This window comes from Schistocerca americana, chromosome X (genome assembly GCF_021461395.2).
Source record: "Schistocerca americana isolate TAMUIC-IGC-003095 chromosome X, iqSchAmer2.1, whole genome shotgun sequence".
Classification (NCBI taxonomy): Eukaryota; Metazoa; Arthropoda; class Insecta; order Orthoptera; family Acrididae; genus Schistocerca; species Schistocerca americana.
Window position 1 is genome coordinate 771320120 of NC_060130.1, and position 18538 is coordinate 771338657.

General features: G+C 46.5%; 1 protein-coding gene across 5 annotated transcripts in view; it reads left to right on the top strand.

The window, feature by feature from the left end:
- LOC124555170 overlaps positions 1-18538 on the top strand; it is a 282867-nt gene that overhangs the window by 77958 nt on the left and 186371 nt on the right. The window contains exon 1 of one of the 5 annotated variants that reach the window (XM_047128995.1): positions 4464-4506. The exons of the other annotated variants lie outside the window; for them this stretch is intronic. The gene's annotated coding sequence lies outside the window, so the exon portion shown is untranslated. Of the gene's footprint in view, positions 1-4463; positions 4507-18538 lie in introns of those variants that run through there. 5 annotated transcript variants of the gene reach the window in all.

Below are 18538 nucleotides of genomic sequence, written 5' to 3' on the forward strand. Positions count from 1 at the left end.
AGATGACGTTCTGAAAGTTATGGATCAAAGCTATCAGATAGACGTAGTATTTCTTGACTTCCGAAAAGTGTCTGAATCAGTACTGCACCAACGCTTATTAATGAAGGTATGATCATTTGGGATATTAAACGTAATGTGGTACTGGAGTGAGGATTTATTGGTAGGGAGGACACAGCGTGTTGCAGTGGATGGAGAGTCATCGACAGACATACGATCGGCGTTCAATAAGTAATTCGATACATTTTGTTTATGAAAGCAGGTTAGTTTTATTCAGGATTCCAATACACCAAGTTATTCTCCACTCTTCTGGCTACAAAATCCTATTTTTCAACATAACCTCAGTTCAATGCGACGACCTTACGCCCACTTACGTGGGAGGGCCTGTGTACTCACTTGGTATCATTTTACTGGTAGACGTCAGAGCTAACTTCTTGCTGCATCAATAACTAACGCATCACATACGTTCTGCTTTCCGCGGAACGCATCCTTCAGTGGGCCAAAGAGATAGAAGTCGGAAGGTGCGAGATCCGGGTGTAGTGTGGATGAGGAAGTACAGTCCAATGAAGTTCTGTGAACTTCTCTCCAGTGCGGAGAGTTGTGTGAGGCCTTTCGTTGTCACACAGTAGCGTTGTTCCGCACAGATGGTCCTTCGTTGCTATTTGTGGTCTTGTGTTCAAATGGTTCAAATGGCTCTGAGCACTATGGGACTCAACATCTTAGGTCATAAGTCCCCTAGAACTTAGAACTACTTAAACCTAACTAACCTAAGGACATCACACACACCCATGACCGAGGCAGGATTCGAACCTGCGACTGTAGCAGTCCCGCGGTTCCGGACTGCAGCGCCAGAACTGCACGGCCACCGCGGCCGGCGGTCTTGTGTTAGGTGGCGAGAAATCCAACAGGCACACACACTTTTGGCCGGCCGATGTGACCGAGCGGTTCTAGGCGCTTCAGTCTGGAACTGCGCGACCGCTACGGTCGCAGGTTCGAATCCTGCCTCGGGCATGGATGTGTGTGATGTCCTTAGGTTAGTTAGGTTTAAGTAGTTCTAAGTTCTAGGGGACTGATGACTTCAGATGTTAAGTGCCATAGTGCTCAGAGCCATTTGAACCATTTTTGTGTGTTCAAAATGGTTCAAATGGCTCTGAGCACTATGGGACTTAACATCTGAAGTCATCAGTCCCCTAGAACTTAGAACTACTTAAACCTAACTAACCTAAGGACATCACACACATCCATGCTCGAGGCAGGATTCGAACCTGCGACCGTAGCGATCGCGCGGTTTCAGACTGAAGCGCCTAGAACCGCTCGGTCACACACGCCGGCTTTTAAACACACACTTCTGAGTACTGGTGGACGAGTGTGTCTGCACTACCAACAGAGACGTCCAGTTGTACAGTGATGTGTTTTATTGTGATCCGTTGATCACCTCGAATGAGAGTGTCAGCACGTTCCAATGTTGTAGGAGTCCCAACCGTGTGCTGCCGGCAGGCAGGCGGGAGATGGGAACGGTTTGCGCGAACTTGTTGCAATGATGACAGACAGCTCGCCCAACAACTCACCGTGCTTTTGTTAACTGCCACGTCTTCGTAAACATTCTGCTAGTGCCTATGAATATCTGCGATGCTCAGGTTTTTCGCCAAAAGAAATTTAATGACAGCTGTCTGCTTGGAACGCACCTTTGTTACAGAAGCCATTTTGAAGCTTGCGTATAGCGCCTTCACGTATCTGAATTTCATGAGACTATAGGGGCTGAAGCGGGAATATTCCATGATGTCCCACAAGAAATTTCGCATTTTTTCATTCGAAACTGGCGGAGAAAAAAAATTGCTGCATACACTCATCGTATTTTCATGAAATTTCGTGGTAGCCGTATTGGATGATCTCAGCAAAACCGATTATTGGAACACTTAAAAATACTGTCCGTGTATTGTCTTTACAACTGCGTCATTTTATTCGTCACTGTACACTTCGAAGTACAGCTTCATCTTCACGGCATTAGTTGGCCGTCGAATGACCTTCAGTGTCACGTCATCACGACAGAAACGCGTATCTGTAGGAGGTTATACTGCAATTTGAAAGTCCGCAAAACTGCGCTAAACATATACAAAATAATGGCAAAGTATATGCAAATACGAAGTGTTACACAAAAATTGCATGTATTGTACCGTAATTTTGTATCTGATCTACCATAACTTCACGAATTTCAGTTTAAAAAACGCTCATAAGCTCCCACAGATACGCGTTTCAGACACGTTGACAGCAAAATGGAGATTATCTGATATCCCACTAAAACCCTGTAGGTGAGGCTGTTCTTCGAAGTGTCCGTTATCTAACAAAACGCACAATTAAAACCACAATAAGTGAACTCTATTATTAAGGTTCCTATACATATATTCATACGTATCGGTTTTCCAGTACATATTTAACATTTCATCTTTGGCACTTCAACCGCATAGATTTCCGAATGCGAAATATGGGAGTAGTTCACCATGAGCGAAGAGTTCTGTTCCCATTATATACAGTCGTAGGCTATAACGTAGAGTAATTTGCTTCGTCTGTAAAGAACCGCTTCAAGCAGGTTCCAGGAACTGGATCACGTCATGTAGGCATTACACAAAATTAAAATTTAATACAGTCCGCGTGGCTGTGGTGTTAAAACTTATGGTATTGGTCATTACGTATGGGAATGCCGTGTGCCGCAGCCGTATTCCCGTTTCTTCAGTTGGTGTTGCTAATCCAATGGAAGGAGTTATCCTGAGCTGGTGGCAGGAGCATTGTCCTTCACTGATAAGCTGCACTACGGAATTTAGCAATTATTCATACTTCGCCGCTAATCTTCGTAACTGTTCAGTTAAGAAGTTTGAATGCAACTCTGGCTTTTCCAGTTTGTTTCGCTAAAGGGTGAAAAATTTTCCATGGCAGTGCGATCAGTTCTTAGTTTTGCAGGAAACTTACACGTAAGATCGGATAGCGGATATAATTAGTGTCCTTTGGCACTTCAATATGGATCTTCCTGCAATATACGTAGGTTTGCATCTCATTTCGTCTTGTAAATGTCTCCTTGACGGCATTCGATCATGGAGACTCTCCGTTGTGTATGTAAGTGTGTTATTAGAGGAAATACAGTAATTTACGTTTAATAGAAAGGGAGATTAAAATGCCGTGCAATGAGTCAATGATAGCGATTCACAGCTACAATTTTGTCTCATTAGTGGTAATATAAGACGAAGAATATGCGTTTGAAGTGACAGTGGTACTTTCATAGCTGTAATAAAACATTTTAATAAGCATAGTGTCTTAAGGACACTATATTGTAACACTCAAAAATGTTAATTATTTTCAAAATACGGTGGAACTTAAGATTGTAGCAGATGGAAGCGTATGCTCATTTCCCATACAGTAAAGTTACTTAATGTTTTTCACAGTCACTCCATAGATTCGAAAACCGAGAATGCTTTATGTATATCAAGCTTCGCTGCGGTTCGAATTCAGCTTAAAACTACTCGGTTTATTTCATTAAATATATTACCAAGAATCTTATTCACGAGTGGTAAGAACAGCAGTAGTAACAATAACATTTGTGTCAGGGAATTAGTTTCAGACTTTTTTTAAGAATAAGTTTTGTTAACACACTTTGGCATGAATGGTTGTTAAAAACTGGGTGTATTCTTTGGGGAAGATTTCCGAAGCTATGCGTGACATTTTAGAAAATGGTTGCAGTTTAACGCATATTTTAGAAGCAAAGATTTGGTGGTTAAGGCGTTTGTTACACATCAGAGCGGTTGTAGCTACAAGAGTTATTGTAGCGTAATTTCACGTGGCAGAGTTATTCTAACGTAAGTTTACGCGGCAAAGGAGTTACGTGAAGCTTCCATAATCGACCGTCTTCCGGCTAATGTATGCGACGGCGCGCAGACTCGTTGCTAAGCTGAAACATCCAGTATTTCAGAGGCGTGCTACGTTGAATAGTGCACTCATATTTATCCTATAGCTTATTCATATCTTAATTTTCGTCTCCATTATTTCACATTTTCGATATTTGTGTATTGTACAGAGATTTCACGGTTACCGAGCATTAATTAGTTAGGACAGTAATTCATATTAGTTTTTACTCGATCTAAGACACAGGGTGACAGTTGTTGATTATGAGAGAGGAGCTGCGTGTTGTTGTGTTTGCCCTTCACGCGGGATGTGAGAATGTCGCTGCTGCGCCGAAGTAGAAACGCTCGCCTCCGATGTTCAGTTAGTGCAAAGTTTATCTATTGTGTAACTAGTAAAAGCCGGGAAGAGTTTGATGGCTCGGTTTGGGGTGTGAGAGTTTTAAGGGTGGCCTCGACCGCGCGGATAAGACCAAAGTTGGCGCCCGGGTTCAGTGTAGGTATCGAGCATGCTCGAGTGACGTCACGGCTCGGTATTGATCGGCGGCGGCCGGCAGCCGTCGGGCGCGCAGAGTTTTGCCGGCGTCGGCCGCTGCCTGACGTCACCGTGCCAGGTGCCAAGGTAACCCGTTTACACTGCATGATCCCATTTTGTAGAGTGGCCTATAGCAGTGGCACGTTGTTCCCGCGCTTTGTTTTGCCGGTCGCGCGCGTATTTGTGTCCGACACTGAGCAGGTTGAGCGCCCGCCTTCAGGGTCAAGTGGAATTCCCTAGGGCGTAATAATCAATAGCGTCGTGGAACGCTGACTGATTTCGCGCATTTTTATTTTGTTTCACTTTTGTTGTGCTGTACGATACCCATCGTTTTGCTTCACCCTGCATGGTAATTCGGTGTATTCTTCGCCGATAATTTGCATGCGTCGACGCACGTTTCACGTGCGATTGTTAATACGCTGACTTATTTATCGAAATGAAAACTGAAGCGTGGGGAATAACAGTAGTGCCGAAGCCGAGTTAAATCGGCTGTCGTAGCGCTTTGTTTATAAACAAAGCGTGTTGTTTTCATTTTGTAAGATGCACTTGCTTTCCGTCTTCAGACTGGAATGCGCTATTGCGAGATATTTCTGTTTATGTTGAGTGGAACCGTTACAACGCGGCTAACTGTTTTAGGTGATTTGCATGTAATTTTTATTGAGCAAATTTGTGTCTAGATTAATGGCAACAATTCCAGTCTGGTTCCAAAATTTTTTTTTATCGTAACAATACTTCGATGAATTTAGCTCGCATGTGCTTTTGTGTGTGTGTGTGTGTGTGTGTGTGTGTGTGTGTGTGTGAAGGCGGCCAGAATTGTTAAAAGTATTCTTGAGACTGCGTGTGCATAGCGTCGTACTTAAGAGACGTAACTACAGAATGCATCAAAGTTTCTTTTGCTCGCGGTGTTGACCACATTAGCTTTGTTTCACGCATGTTTATTTTCTATCTTGCTTATCAAAACCAGACGAAGTTTACATGAGTTTGTGGAAAATACGCCCATATATCTGAACACAGGGCCAGGACTACAATGACTTCATAATTACAATGGTGATGGTCTATAAAACACTCTACAGCCTCAGACTTTGTAGACTATAACAGACTGTGGCTCGGCAGGGGGAAGCGGATGGGGGTGTGGATGACGACGGCGATTTGGCGGCGAGAGGGGGGAAGTGTCACGTGGTCATCGACACGCATAACTGTCGCTATAAGACAACATAGAGCACCCAAGTGCCCGTGGGACATAGAGATTAAGGTTCCACCTACGCATGACAATGGGACTCGAACCTGATAAGCCTGTGGATTAAGGATTCAGGCCACTCGCCTTAGTGAGAGCACTTCAAAAGTGTATTTCGTCTAACGTGTGTGTGTGTGTGTGTGTGTGTGTAGGGGTGGAGGGGGGGGGGGCCTCGCGTGTGCAAGAGGAGTCCGTCGAACTACAAAGTTCTAACTAAGCAATAATTCTTAGTAAAGTCCTTCTGCGGCAAAGTGTTAGTTCATAATTTTTGGTATGCTGACAAATATTTATCACAAATGTAATTGACATGGGTTATTACTTGACTGTAATATCCTTATAATGAAAATAGTATGAAGTGCTGTAGTTGTCACAGTGAACTCATCTTGGGGAAGAGCGGGGTTCAAATTCCCGTCCGAGCAACGTTGCATTGGGGTTCCTTGTTCTTGTGGATTCCATCAGGCGAACGCCGAGATGGTTTCTTCAAGGTCACGGCCGATTCCTTCTCCAGTCCTTGCCCAATCCGATGTAGTGCTACCCCTGAAATGACCTTGGTGTCTACGGGAAGCTGCAATCTCTTCTTGATCTTACATCACCAGACTTGGAACGTAAAATGTTGATGGTAGTAATTTAGCTCCCAACTTATCGTTTCAGATTCTATTTGCGAAGTAAAATGTTAACTCCAGCGCCATATTAGCAATGAGGTAAGGGAACTTGCAGGTTGAATGTGGTAACTGACAGCAGAAACACTGGCCTTTGACAGCCACCAGCGCGGTAAGTGCAGCTGTACTGGGTGTCGGTCATATTTAAAAGCAGCTCCGTATTGCAGGCAGTCCAGTTTCCAGGTGGATTTTCAAACAGGTGGTCAGCCGCCACTCCATAGAGCCCCTCATAGCCTGAACGGCCACAGTGAACCTGCAGTCCCATCTAAAAAGCAACTGAGTCATAACCACTGTGTAGGAGGGGGCCGGCGTGGGGACAAAGCTAGCCAAGTGCACGGCTGTACGATCCTGTTCATACGTATGCATGGATACGGAGTGGGGCCAGTGACTGCTCGAAGTTCTGTAAGCGTGCGCTCGGAAGCGACTTTACTGTAGGGCACGAAAGGTATTTCCCTTTATCCCTTGCGCCAAAAAATTAAGTCAAGTGTTGGCAGGCCATCGAAAACCTCTTTGCGGTTTCACTGTCTTACTAAAGAAGGGCTGATAAAGGAATCTGCAGGCAAATCATAATAGCCCTGTTAATAACGTCTCTACCCACTCTCTCCGAGCCGGCCGGAGTGCCCGAGCGGTTCTAGGCACTACAGTCTGGAATCGCGCGGCCGCTACGGTCGCAGGTTCGAATCCTGCCTCGGACATGGATGTGTGTGATGTCCTTAGGTTAGTTAGGTTTAAGTAGTTCAGTTCTAGGGGACTGATGGCCACAGAAGTTAAGTCCCATAGTGCTCAGAGCCACTCCCTCCGAACTTTCCAACAGCCGGTGGAATCGCCTATTGACATCTATGACATCGATTCCTGTTGGCGAAAATAAAATAGTCGAAAATTCGGAGGCTATTTAGATCACTACAGAGCTTTACTTGTCATGGTCACCTACATGAAAATCAGCTTACTCAGTTAGTTACAATTTAATGCAGAACCCAAACCAAATTGCGGCTTAAAGAAAGAAACAGAAGATTACAGTATAAAGCTTCGTTGACTTTGGTGTGAGACGGTGCAGTTGCTTAATTAAACGAGGATGAAACAGGAAATATTGCGTAGGTTGTTGGTGGAACCGTTCCGGCACTAGCCTCAAGTGATTTAGAGAGACAGCTCAATGCGTCGTGGCATTTTTCAGCTGCACAAAATTGAGAGACTAGAGAAAGTCTCATTAAGCGTTCTAGAAGATCTAAAACACGCCATAAGGCAAGAAAAGGCAAACCAGAAAAGAATTACCTGAATGGAACTGATATCGATGGAATGAATGTACCTGTACAGACAGGCAAGTGATAACAGTTTCAGGAAAGTTGGATAATTTATTCAAGAGAAACATCTTTACAAATTGAGCAAGTCAATAACGCCTTGGCCCTCCTCTGGCCGTTAGGCAAGCCGTTATTCGGCTTGGGATTGATTGATAAAGCTGTCGGCTTCCTCCTGGGGGGATATCGTGCCAAATTCTGTCCAATGGGCGCGTTAGGTCGTCACAATACCGAGCTGGTCAGAGGGCCTTGCCTATAATGCTGCAAACGTTCTCAATTAGGAAGAGATCCGGTGACCTTGATGGCCAAGGCAGGACTTGGCAAGTACGAAGATGAGCAGTAGAAACTCTTGCCGTGTGCGGGCGAGCATTATCTTGCTAAACTGTAAGCCCAGTATGACTTGCCATGAAGGGCAACAAAAAAAGGCGTAGAACGTGGTCGACATACCGCTATGCTGTAAGGACGCTGCGGAAGATAACAAAAGACGTCCTGCTATGAAAAGAAATGACACCCCCACACTCCTGGTTGCCAGGCCGTACGGTGGACGATAGTCAGCAGCACCACCAGTGTCCGGGGCGCTTCCAGACATGTTTTCAACCTGGAATCTCATAGACTGGAGTAGAATTGTCTTCAGTGATAAGTTCCGCTTCGAAATGAGCCTCGATGACCATCGAAGACGGGTCTGGGAACGCACCAGACATCTGTCGTATACCGAGCCGAATGTCGCCGGCATACGGCTCGGTAACCAGGAGTGTTGGTGTGGAGAGCCATTTTATTTCATAATACTACCTCTTTGGCTATCATCAGCGCCACTCTTACAGCACAGTGATGCGTCGACAATATTTTACGCCCCGTTTTGTTACCGTTCGTGGTAAACCATTCTGGGCTCACATTTCAGCAAGGTAACGCCCGCCCACACGCGACGAGAGTTTCTACTACTTGTCTTCGTGCTGGCCAAATCCTACCTTAACTAGGAATATTCAGGACAGGATTCTCCAACCATTTCACGATTTTGACAATCTAACGCGCCAATTGGACAGAATTTGGCACGATATGCCTCAGGAGGACATGCAAAAACTATAGTAGTCAATGCCAAGCCGAATAACTGCTTGCATAAGGGCCAGAAGCGGACCAACGCTGTATTGACTTGCTCAGTTTGTGAAGCTCTTCCTCTTGAATAAATCATCCATTTTTTCTGAAACTGTAATCGTTTGTTTGTCTGTACATGTACAGCAGATTTACCATTTTCTGTCCCATACGGAAAATTGTGTGTGTGTGAAATCTTATGGGGCTTACCTGCTAAGGTGATCAGTCCCTAAGCTTACACACTACTTAACCTAAATTATCCTAAGGACAAACACACACACCCATGCCCGAGGGAGGATTCGAACCTCCGCCGGGACCAGCCGCACAGTCCATGACTGCAGCGCCTTAGACCACGCGGCTAATCCCGCGCAGCTTCGGATAATTCCTTCGTGGTGCTTTTTCTTGTCTTAGAGTGTATTTGCCTTTCTAAGCTGGTAATTAAAACAGCTATGACCCTTCAAAATAGTTGGTGTACACCAGGATAGAGCATCCTAGAAGTGTTCATTGGCGTTTGGAACCCAGTGGCAACCCTTTCACGCAAGGGAATTATCGAAGGTACTAACCACTAGTACTGGCTCACTGGAAATACGTTGTTGGGTTGTCTTCTTAAAGTAACATGTTATACGCTTCCTCTGCGATAATCGAGCCAGTTGGCACCACGGTTAGCACACTGGGCTCGCATTCGGGAGGATGCCGGTTGAAATCCCCTTCCGCCCATCCTAATTTAGGTGTCCCGTGATTTCCCTAGATCGTTGCAGCGTGGCTCTTGCCACAGGGCCGGCCGATTTCCTTCCTTAATCCGAGCTTGCGCTCCGTCTCTAATGTCTTCTTTGTCGACGGGACGTTAAACACTAATATTCCTCATTCCTTTTCCTCTGCGATAAGCAAGTTAGCGCAGTAATTACGACAGTGATTCGCACTCAGCGACATTCTAATGGGACATAGAGGCTATGTTATCAGCGCTAGCCAAAAATTACCTAATCTCAGTCTTTGAGTTCGCAATTAAAACTATATAAATGTTTTTAACAAGTTATTCAGGAAATCGGGAGATTATATCAAGGACCCAACTGGAGCACACCAGCCACTAGCATTATGTCTGAGGGCAGTGCCACACTGACTCCGCCTTGTATCCAGGAGCTGGGCTTCCGCTCCCCGTTCGGTGATCCTGACTGAAGTTCCCATGGCTCCCTATAATCACATCAGGCTAACGCGAGGACTGTTCATTCAGTAAGGCTGCATGGTATGTCGCTACCTTTTTGTGACCAATGACCACGCATCGATGGACTTAAAACTCCAAATTTCCGCTCTTCGAGACAAATAGCGGTCTGGTATCCCGATTTAGATATTCCACTACATTTGAGACTACTTGACTCTGAAGCCAACCTCGGTAGCGCACGCTAGTCTACCGCCGCTCAACCAGAGGTGCTGGTTTCGAATTTTGATCGTAGCGTTACGGAGATGATAGATAAACTCCAGTGGAAGACTCTGCAGGAGAGACGCTCAGTAGCTCGGTACGGGCTTTTGTTGAAGTTTAGAGAACATACCTTCACCGAGGAGTCAAGCAGTATATTGCTCCCTCCTACGTATATCTCGCGAAGAGACCATGATGATAAAATCAGAGAGATTAGAGCCCACACAGAGGCATACAAACTTTCTTTCTACGAACAATACGAGACTGGAATAGAAGGGAGAACCGATAGAAGTACTCAAAGTACCCTCCGCCACACACTGTCAGGTGGCTTGCGGAGTATGGATGTAGATGTAGATGTAGAATGAATATAAGAATCATTTTTTGACCACCAAGGACGTGCAGCTGGTGATCAATAGATTTTGCATCAATGCCATACGTTTAGTTCAAAAAATGGCTCAAAGCACTATGGGACTTAACATCTGAGGTCATTAGTCCCTTACACATAGAACTACTTAAACCTAACTAACCTAAGGACTTCACACACATCTATGCCCGAGGCAGGATTCGAACCTGCGACCATAGCAGCAGCGCGGTTCCGGACTGAAGCGCCCAGAACCGCTCGGCCACAGCGGCCGGCCATACCTTTAATCAGCAGACGTTTTCGCAATACAGTCGGGTGGGGATATCATGGTCGCCAGCATCTTGGTAGTCGTCGACAGGGTTAGAAATGTGGCAGCAACCGCATTTTTTTCCTCTCCGTGATCATCTGCAACTACAAAAAACACAAGACAGTACTGAAACAACGCCTTCCCACGAATACCGTGGAAATCGGCTGCAGTGTGGAGAATCGAAACAATGTTCCGTGCTATTTTCCACAACTACTACAGGCCTATGTCAGGATGGTTGCTTTGCCCAGATAGCGTAGTAATGGATCTCCCTCTTCGCCCCCAACCCCCTTTGTCCAAGTTCAGCCAAAAGTTTTGGTTTGAGGTCGTTGCTGCAGCTTGTATGCAACATAGAGCGACTCCTATGTGGGTGTCATGTAGACAAGGAATTACTGTGTTACTCGTGTCTTCACGGCGTGCGCGCGGTAAATGCGGAAACGTGAACTATGGCGACAGTATTACCAAATGCGTCCAAAAACCAGCGCGCTGTTATTCTTTCCTCGGCCGCCGAAGGAGAATGATGAATATGTATTTAGTTGCGTGTGTGTTGAAAACCATCGTTGTGGATTGGTACGCCAAGTTCTGTGCTGGTCGCGATTCGACACAAACATATGTTCCCATATCTACATCTACATCTACATACATACTCCGGAGGGTACCTAGTACCACAACTAGCATCTTCTCTCCCTGTTCCACTCCCAAACAGAACGAGGGAAGAATGACTGCCTATCTGCCTCTGTACGAGCCCTAATCTCTCTTATCTTTGTGGTCTTTCCGCGAAATGTAAGTTGGCGACAGAAAAATTGTACTGCAGTCAGCCTCAAATGCTGGTTCCCTAAATTTCCGCCGGCCGAAGTGGCCGTGCGGTTAAAGGCGCTGCAGTCTGGAACCGCAGGACCGCTACGGTCGCAGGTTCGAATCCTGCCTCGGGCATGGATGTTTGCGATGTCCTTAGGTTGGTTAGGTTTAACTAGTTCTAAGTTCTACGGGACTAATGACCTCAGCAGTTGAGTCCCATAGTGCTCAGAGCCATTTGAACCATTTGAACCTAAATTTCCTCAGTAGCGATTCACGAAAAGAACGCCTCCTTTCCTCTAGAGACTCCCACCCGAGTTCCTGAAGCATTTCCGTTTCCGTAAACTCACTTGATGATCAAACCTACCAGTAATAAATCTAGCAGCCCGCCTCTGAACTGCTTCTATGTCCTCCCTCAATCCGACCTAATAGGGATCCCAAATGCTCGAGCAGTACTCAAGAATTGGTCGTATTAGTGTTTTATAAGCGGTCTCCTTTAAAGATGAACCACATCTTTCCAAAATTCTACCAATGAACCGAAGACGACTATCCGCCTTCCCCACAGCTGCCATTACATGCTTGTCCCACTTCATACCGCTCTGCAATGTTACGCCCAAATATTTAATCGACGTGACTGTGTCAAGCGCTACACTACTAATGGAGTATTCAAACATAACAGGATTCTTTTTCCAATTCATCTGCATTAATTTACATTTATCTATACCGGTATTTAGAGTTAGCTGCCATTCTTTACACCAATCACAAATCCTGTCCAAGTCATCTTGTATCCTCCTACAGTCACTCAACGATGACACCTTCCCGTACACCACAGCATCATCAGCAAAAAGCCGCACATTGCTATTCACCCCACCCAAAAGATCATTTATGTAGATAGAAAACAACAGCGGACCTACCACACTTCCCTGGGGCACTCCAGATGATACCCTCACCTCCGATGAACACTCACCATCGAGGACAACGTACTGGGTTCTGTTACTTAAGAAGTCTTCGAGCCACTCACATACTTGGGAACCAATCCCATATGCTCGAACCTTAGTTAGGAGTCTGCAGTGGGGCACCGAGTCAAATGCTTTCCGGAAGTCAAGGAATATGGCATCCGTCTGATACCCTTCATCATGTGAAAAAAGGGCGAGTTGCGTTTCGCAGGAGCGGTGCTTTCTAAAACCGTGCTGATGCATGGACAGCAACTTCTCTGTCTCAAGGAAATTCATTATATTCGAACTGAGAATATGTTCGAGAATCCTGCAACAAACCGATGTTAAGGATATTGGTCTGTAATTTTGAGGATCCGTCTTTCTACCCTTCTTATATACAGGCGTCACCTGCGTAAATGTCGTAATGCAGAAGTTACGCCAACTCAAGTGGGAGACACACGAACAGCCGCCCTATAGCTGCTCTCCCCATGCGAATATCACGACTGCGGTTCCTTAAAAAAGGCCTTGTAGGATTGGCGATCCCCGTCTGACGAGAACGTGCAGCGGCCAGTTGCGGACATCTTCACGGAGCAGGACACGATGTTTTACCAAACGGGCATCTTCAACCTGGTGCGTCGGTCGGATGATTACCTCAATGCTCACGGCGATTTTTCCTGATCCGCATACCGATTCTGGACTGTACGACATTCGAACGGAAACTTTTTGATCGCCCCTTACATTTTCCAAAACCCCTTGCTTTGCAGTGTGCATTTGCTTCCGGGGTTAAATCAGTAAATTTGATGTACATGTACATACAAACAATTGCAATATTACACAAAAATTGGACGATTTATTCAATAAAAGGTGTTTCATAAATTGAGAAAGTCAATAACGCTTTTGTCCACATCTGGCTCTTATGCAAGCACTTATTAAGCATTTCATTGACTGATAAAGTTGTTTAGCGTCCTTCTGAGGGATATCGTGCCAAATTCTGTCCAATTGGTGAGTTAGGTCGTCAAAACCCTGATATTGTTGGCCGGGCCCTGCCCATAATGCTCCAAACGTTTTCAACTGGGAGGAGGGCTGGCAACTTGCTGGTCATGATAGAGTTAGTCAAGCAATAGAAAATATCGCCGTGTGTGGGCGGGCAATATCGTGCTGAAGTGTAAGCCCTGGGTGGCTTGCAGGAAGGGCAACAAAACGGGGCACAGAATATCGTCGACCAACCACTGTGCTGTAAGGGTGCCGCGGATAACAACCAAAGAGGTCCTGTTATGAAAAGAAATGGAACCACAGGCCCCGCTCCTGGTTGCTGGCTGTATGGCGGGCGAGAGTCATGTTGGTATCCCACCACTGATGGGGGTGTCTCCAGACATATCTTCGGCCTGGAATCTCATTGACTGGAGTAGAATGGCCTTAAGTGACTGAACCCACTTCGAAATGAGCTCCGATAACCAGCGAAGACGTGTCTGGAGACGCGCCAAACAGCAGTGGGCTACTAATCCGAGTGTCTCCCACCGTACGCCCCGATATCCAGGAGTGATGGTCTGAAATGCCATTTCACTTCATAACAGGACCCCTTAATTTGTCATCTGCGGCACCTTACAGCACAGCGGTACGTTGAAGATACTGTACGCCCGGTTTTGTTGCCCTTCATGGCAAACAATCCTCTGCTTATAATTTCAGCAAGATATTGCTCGCGCGTACACGGCGATAGTTTCTACTACTTGTCTTCGTGCTTGCCCAGCCCGACGTTGACCAGCGAGGTCTCCAAATCTCTTCCCAATTGGCAACGTTCGGACCGTTATGGGCGGGGCCCTCAAACCAGCACGGGATTTTGACGTTTTGACGCGCCAGTTGGACACAGTTTGGCACGACTCTGGACGACATCCAACATCTCTGTCAATCTGCGCCTAGCCGAATTAGAGCGTGCATAAGGGAAAATGTTTCAAATGGCTCTGAGCACTATGCGACTTAACTTCTGAGGTCATCAGTCGCCTAGAACTTAGAACTAATTAAACCTAACTAACCTAAGGACATCACACACATACCTGTCCGAAGCAGGATTCGAACCTGCGACCGGAGCGGTCGTTCGGCTACAGACTGTAGCGCCTAGAACCGCACGGCCACTCCGGCCGGCACATAAGGGAAAGAGGTGGACAAATACGTTACTGACTTGGTCAATTTGAGAAGCTCTTACTATTGAATGAATAATCCAGTTTTTCTGAAATTGTAATCGTTTGTTTGTCTGTACATGTACATCACATCTACCGATTTCCATCCCATGCGGGTAATTCCTTCATGGCACGTTGTTTATTTATTTGTCTTAAAGTTTACACTGAGGTGATGAAGGTCTTGGGACATCTCCTAATATCGTGTTGAGCCTCCTTTTGCCTGGCGTAGTGCAGCAATTCGACATGGCATGGATTCAACAAGTCGTTGGAAGTCCGAGGCAGAAAAGTTGAGCCATGCTGCTCTATAGCCGTCCAGAACTGCGGAAGTGTTGCCGGTGCAGGATTTTGAGCACGAACTGATATCTCGATTATAGCCCATGAATGTTCTACTGGAGTCATGTCGGGCGATTCGGATGGCCAAATCATTCCCTCGAATTGTCCAGAATGTAGTTCAAGACAGTAGTGAATAACTGTAGCCCGGTGATATAAAACATTGTCTTCCACAAAGATTCCATCTGTTTGGGGACATGAAGTCCATGAATGATCTCCAAGTAGCCGAAAATAACGATTTGCTGTCGGTGATCGGTTCTCATATCCAGTCGGGGATCGGTTCAGTTGTACCAGATGAAGCAGTCCATTTCATTCAAACATGACCTACACCATTACGGAACGACTATCAAGATGAAACTTCCTGGCAGATTAAAACTGTGTGCCGGACCTAGACTCGAACTCGGGACCTTTGCCTTTCGCGGGCAAGTGCTCTACCAACTGAGCCACCCAAGCACGACTCACGCCCCCTTCCTCACAGCTTTACTTCCGCCAGTACCTCGTCTCCTACCTTCCAAACTTTACAGAAGCTCTCCTGCGAACCTTGCAGGACTAGCACTCCTGAAAGACAGGATATTGCGGAGACATGGCTTAACAACAGCCTAGGGGACGTTTCCAGAATGAGATTTTCACTCTGCAGCGGAGTGTGCGCTGATATGAAACTTCCTGGCAGATTAAAACTGTGTGCCGGACCGAGACTCGAACTCGGAACCTTTGCCTTTCGCGGGCAAGTGCTCATATCAGCGCACACTCCGCTGCAGAGTGAAAATCTCATTCTGGAAACATCCCCTAGGCTGTGGCTAAGCCATGTCTCCGCAATATCCTTTCTTTCAGGAGTGCTAGTCCTGCAAGATTCGCAGGAGAGCTTCTGTAAAGTTTGGAAGGTAGGAGGCGAGGTACTGGCGGAAGTAAAGCTGTGAGGAAGGGGCATGAGTCGTGCTTCGGTAGCTCAGTTGGTAGAGAACTTGCCCGCGAAAGGCAAAGGTCCCTAGTTCGAGTCTCGGTCCGGCACACAGTTTTAATCTGCCAGGAAGTTTCATATCAGCGCACACTCCGCTGCAGAGTGAAAATCTCATTCTGGTTACTACCAGGCTGATCAGTACCTTGTTCACAACTTGGGTCCATGGCTTTGTATGGTCTGCGCCACACTCGAACCCTACTATCAGCTCTTACCAACTGAAATTGGGGCTCATCGGATGGGGGTCACCGTTTTCCAGTCGTTCAGGGTCCAAACGATACGGTCACGAGCCCAGGTGAGGCGCTGCAGGCGATGTCGTGCTGTTAGCAAAGGCATGTCGGTCGTCTGATGTTGCGCTCCAATAACGGCAAATGTCACCGCACTGTCCTAACAGATACGTTCATCGTACGTACATAATGATTTCTGCAGTATTTCACGCAGTGTTGCTTGTCTGATAGCATTGATAATTCTACGCAAACGCCGTTGCTCTCGGTCGTTATGTGAAGGCCGTCAGATACTGCGTTGTCCGTGGTGAGAGGTAATGCCTGAAATTTGGTGTTCTCGGCACGCTCTTGACACTGTGGACCTCGGAATATTGAATTTCGTGACGACTTCCGAAATGGAATGTCCCATGCGTCTAGCAGCTAATACCATTCCGCGACCAAAGTTTGTTAATTCCTGTTCTGCGGCCATAGTCACAGAGCACCGCCAATGGACTGTCGTTTTGTACCTTATGTGCGGGATACTACCGCCCTCTGTATATGTACATATCGCTATCGCATAACGTGTGTCAGTTCGTTGTATATACAAAAGGAATAATGGAAAGATAATCAGTCGTTACTACTTCGTCATGGTTATTACCGTTTGTGGCACGAAATGTAAGGGGAACGTATTTCAATCGTGCGACTTTTTATCTCATGAGTTTAACGTCTCATGGACGACGAAGCCGTTAGAAACAGAGCACATACTTGTATTGTGGAAGGACGGTATAGGATATCAGCCGTGTACTTTTCAAAGAAACCATCCCGGCATTTGGCGTAAGTGATATAGGGAAACCACGGAAAATCAAAACCTGTATGGCCGGATAGGGATTTGAACCATAGTCCTCCGAAATGGGAGTCCAGTGTCTTACCACTGCGCCACATCCCTCGATAGATAAGAACAAGGAGCAAAAAAGTCACGCCTAGGAGACATAACGCCAATGCCGGGTAACGCCGCCTATAGCCTTGATAACGACCTCAGTTCGGTGAGGCAGTGTGTCCACAAGTTTCGTCAGGACTCTCATATTCAGCTGAAGTCATTGATGATTAGGTCCGTTACAGCTACCAAACTTCTGGGATGGTGAGTGCTACGTTTTACTCGCTGTTCCAAAGAGGCTTAGAAGTTTTCTGTGTGGGATAGGTGCTTGATAGGATGCTCTTGCTACACTATTCTCAGGTCGTCTTATATGGCTGGAAGTAGTACACAATTCGTTCTCGACGCGCTAGACTCTCATCGTTGAAACGCCAACAAATCGGGTAACTTCATTCACGGCGTGAATGTCAAATTGTGCTGATTCCATCCAACAGAGTGGCAATACTTAACGCATAAGTGCGATGGCGTACTAGAGCGGTGGAGAATCACATGAGCGTCTAGTAGGCCCACCAGCTGTACGCCATCTATAGAAAAAAAAAAATGGCTCTGAGCACTATGGGACTCAACTGCTGAGGTCATTAGTCCCCTAGAACTTAGAACTAGTTAAACCTAACTAACCTAAGGACATCACAAACATCCATGCCCGAGGCAGGATTCGAACCTGCGACCGTAGCGGTCTTGCGGTTCCAGACTGCAGCGCCTTTAACCGCACGGCCACTTCGGCCGGCCCATCTATAGCACTCTAATACGACCGGCCTGCTCTTCTAAAGAGGTCAGTAATAGAATGAGATTTTCACTCTGCAACGGAGTGTGCGTTGATATGAAACTTCCTGGCAGATTAAAACTGTGTGCCAGACCGAGACTCGAACTTGGGACCTTTGCCTTTCGCGGGCAAGTGCTCTACCATCTGAGCTACCCAAGCACGACTCACGCCCCGTCCTCAAATGGTTCAAATGACTCTGAGCACTATGGGACTTAACTTCTGAGGTCAGTCCCCTAGAACTTAGAACTACTTTAACCTAACTAACCTAAGGACATCACACACATCCATGCCCGAGGCAGGATTCGAACCTGCGACCGTAGCGGTCGCTCGGTTCCAGACTGTAGCGCCTAGAACCGGTCGGCCACCCCGGCCGACCCCCGTCCTCACAGCTTCACTTCTGTCAGTACCTCGTCTCCTACCTTCCAAACTTAACAGAAGCTCTCCTGCGAACCTTACAGAACTAGCTCTCCAGAAAGAAAGGAGAGCTTCTGTTAAGTTTGCAAGGTAGGAGGTGAGGTACTGGCAGAAGTGAATCTGTGAGGCCGTGGTGTGAGTCTTGCTTTGGTAGCTCAAATGGTAGAGCACTTGCCCGCGAAAGGCAAAGGTCCTGAGTTCGAGTCTCGGTCCGGCACACAGTTTTAATCTCCTAGGAAGTTTTAGGTCAGTAATATTTTGTACGGTGAGAT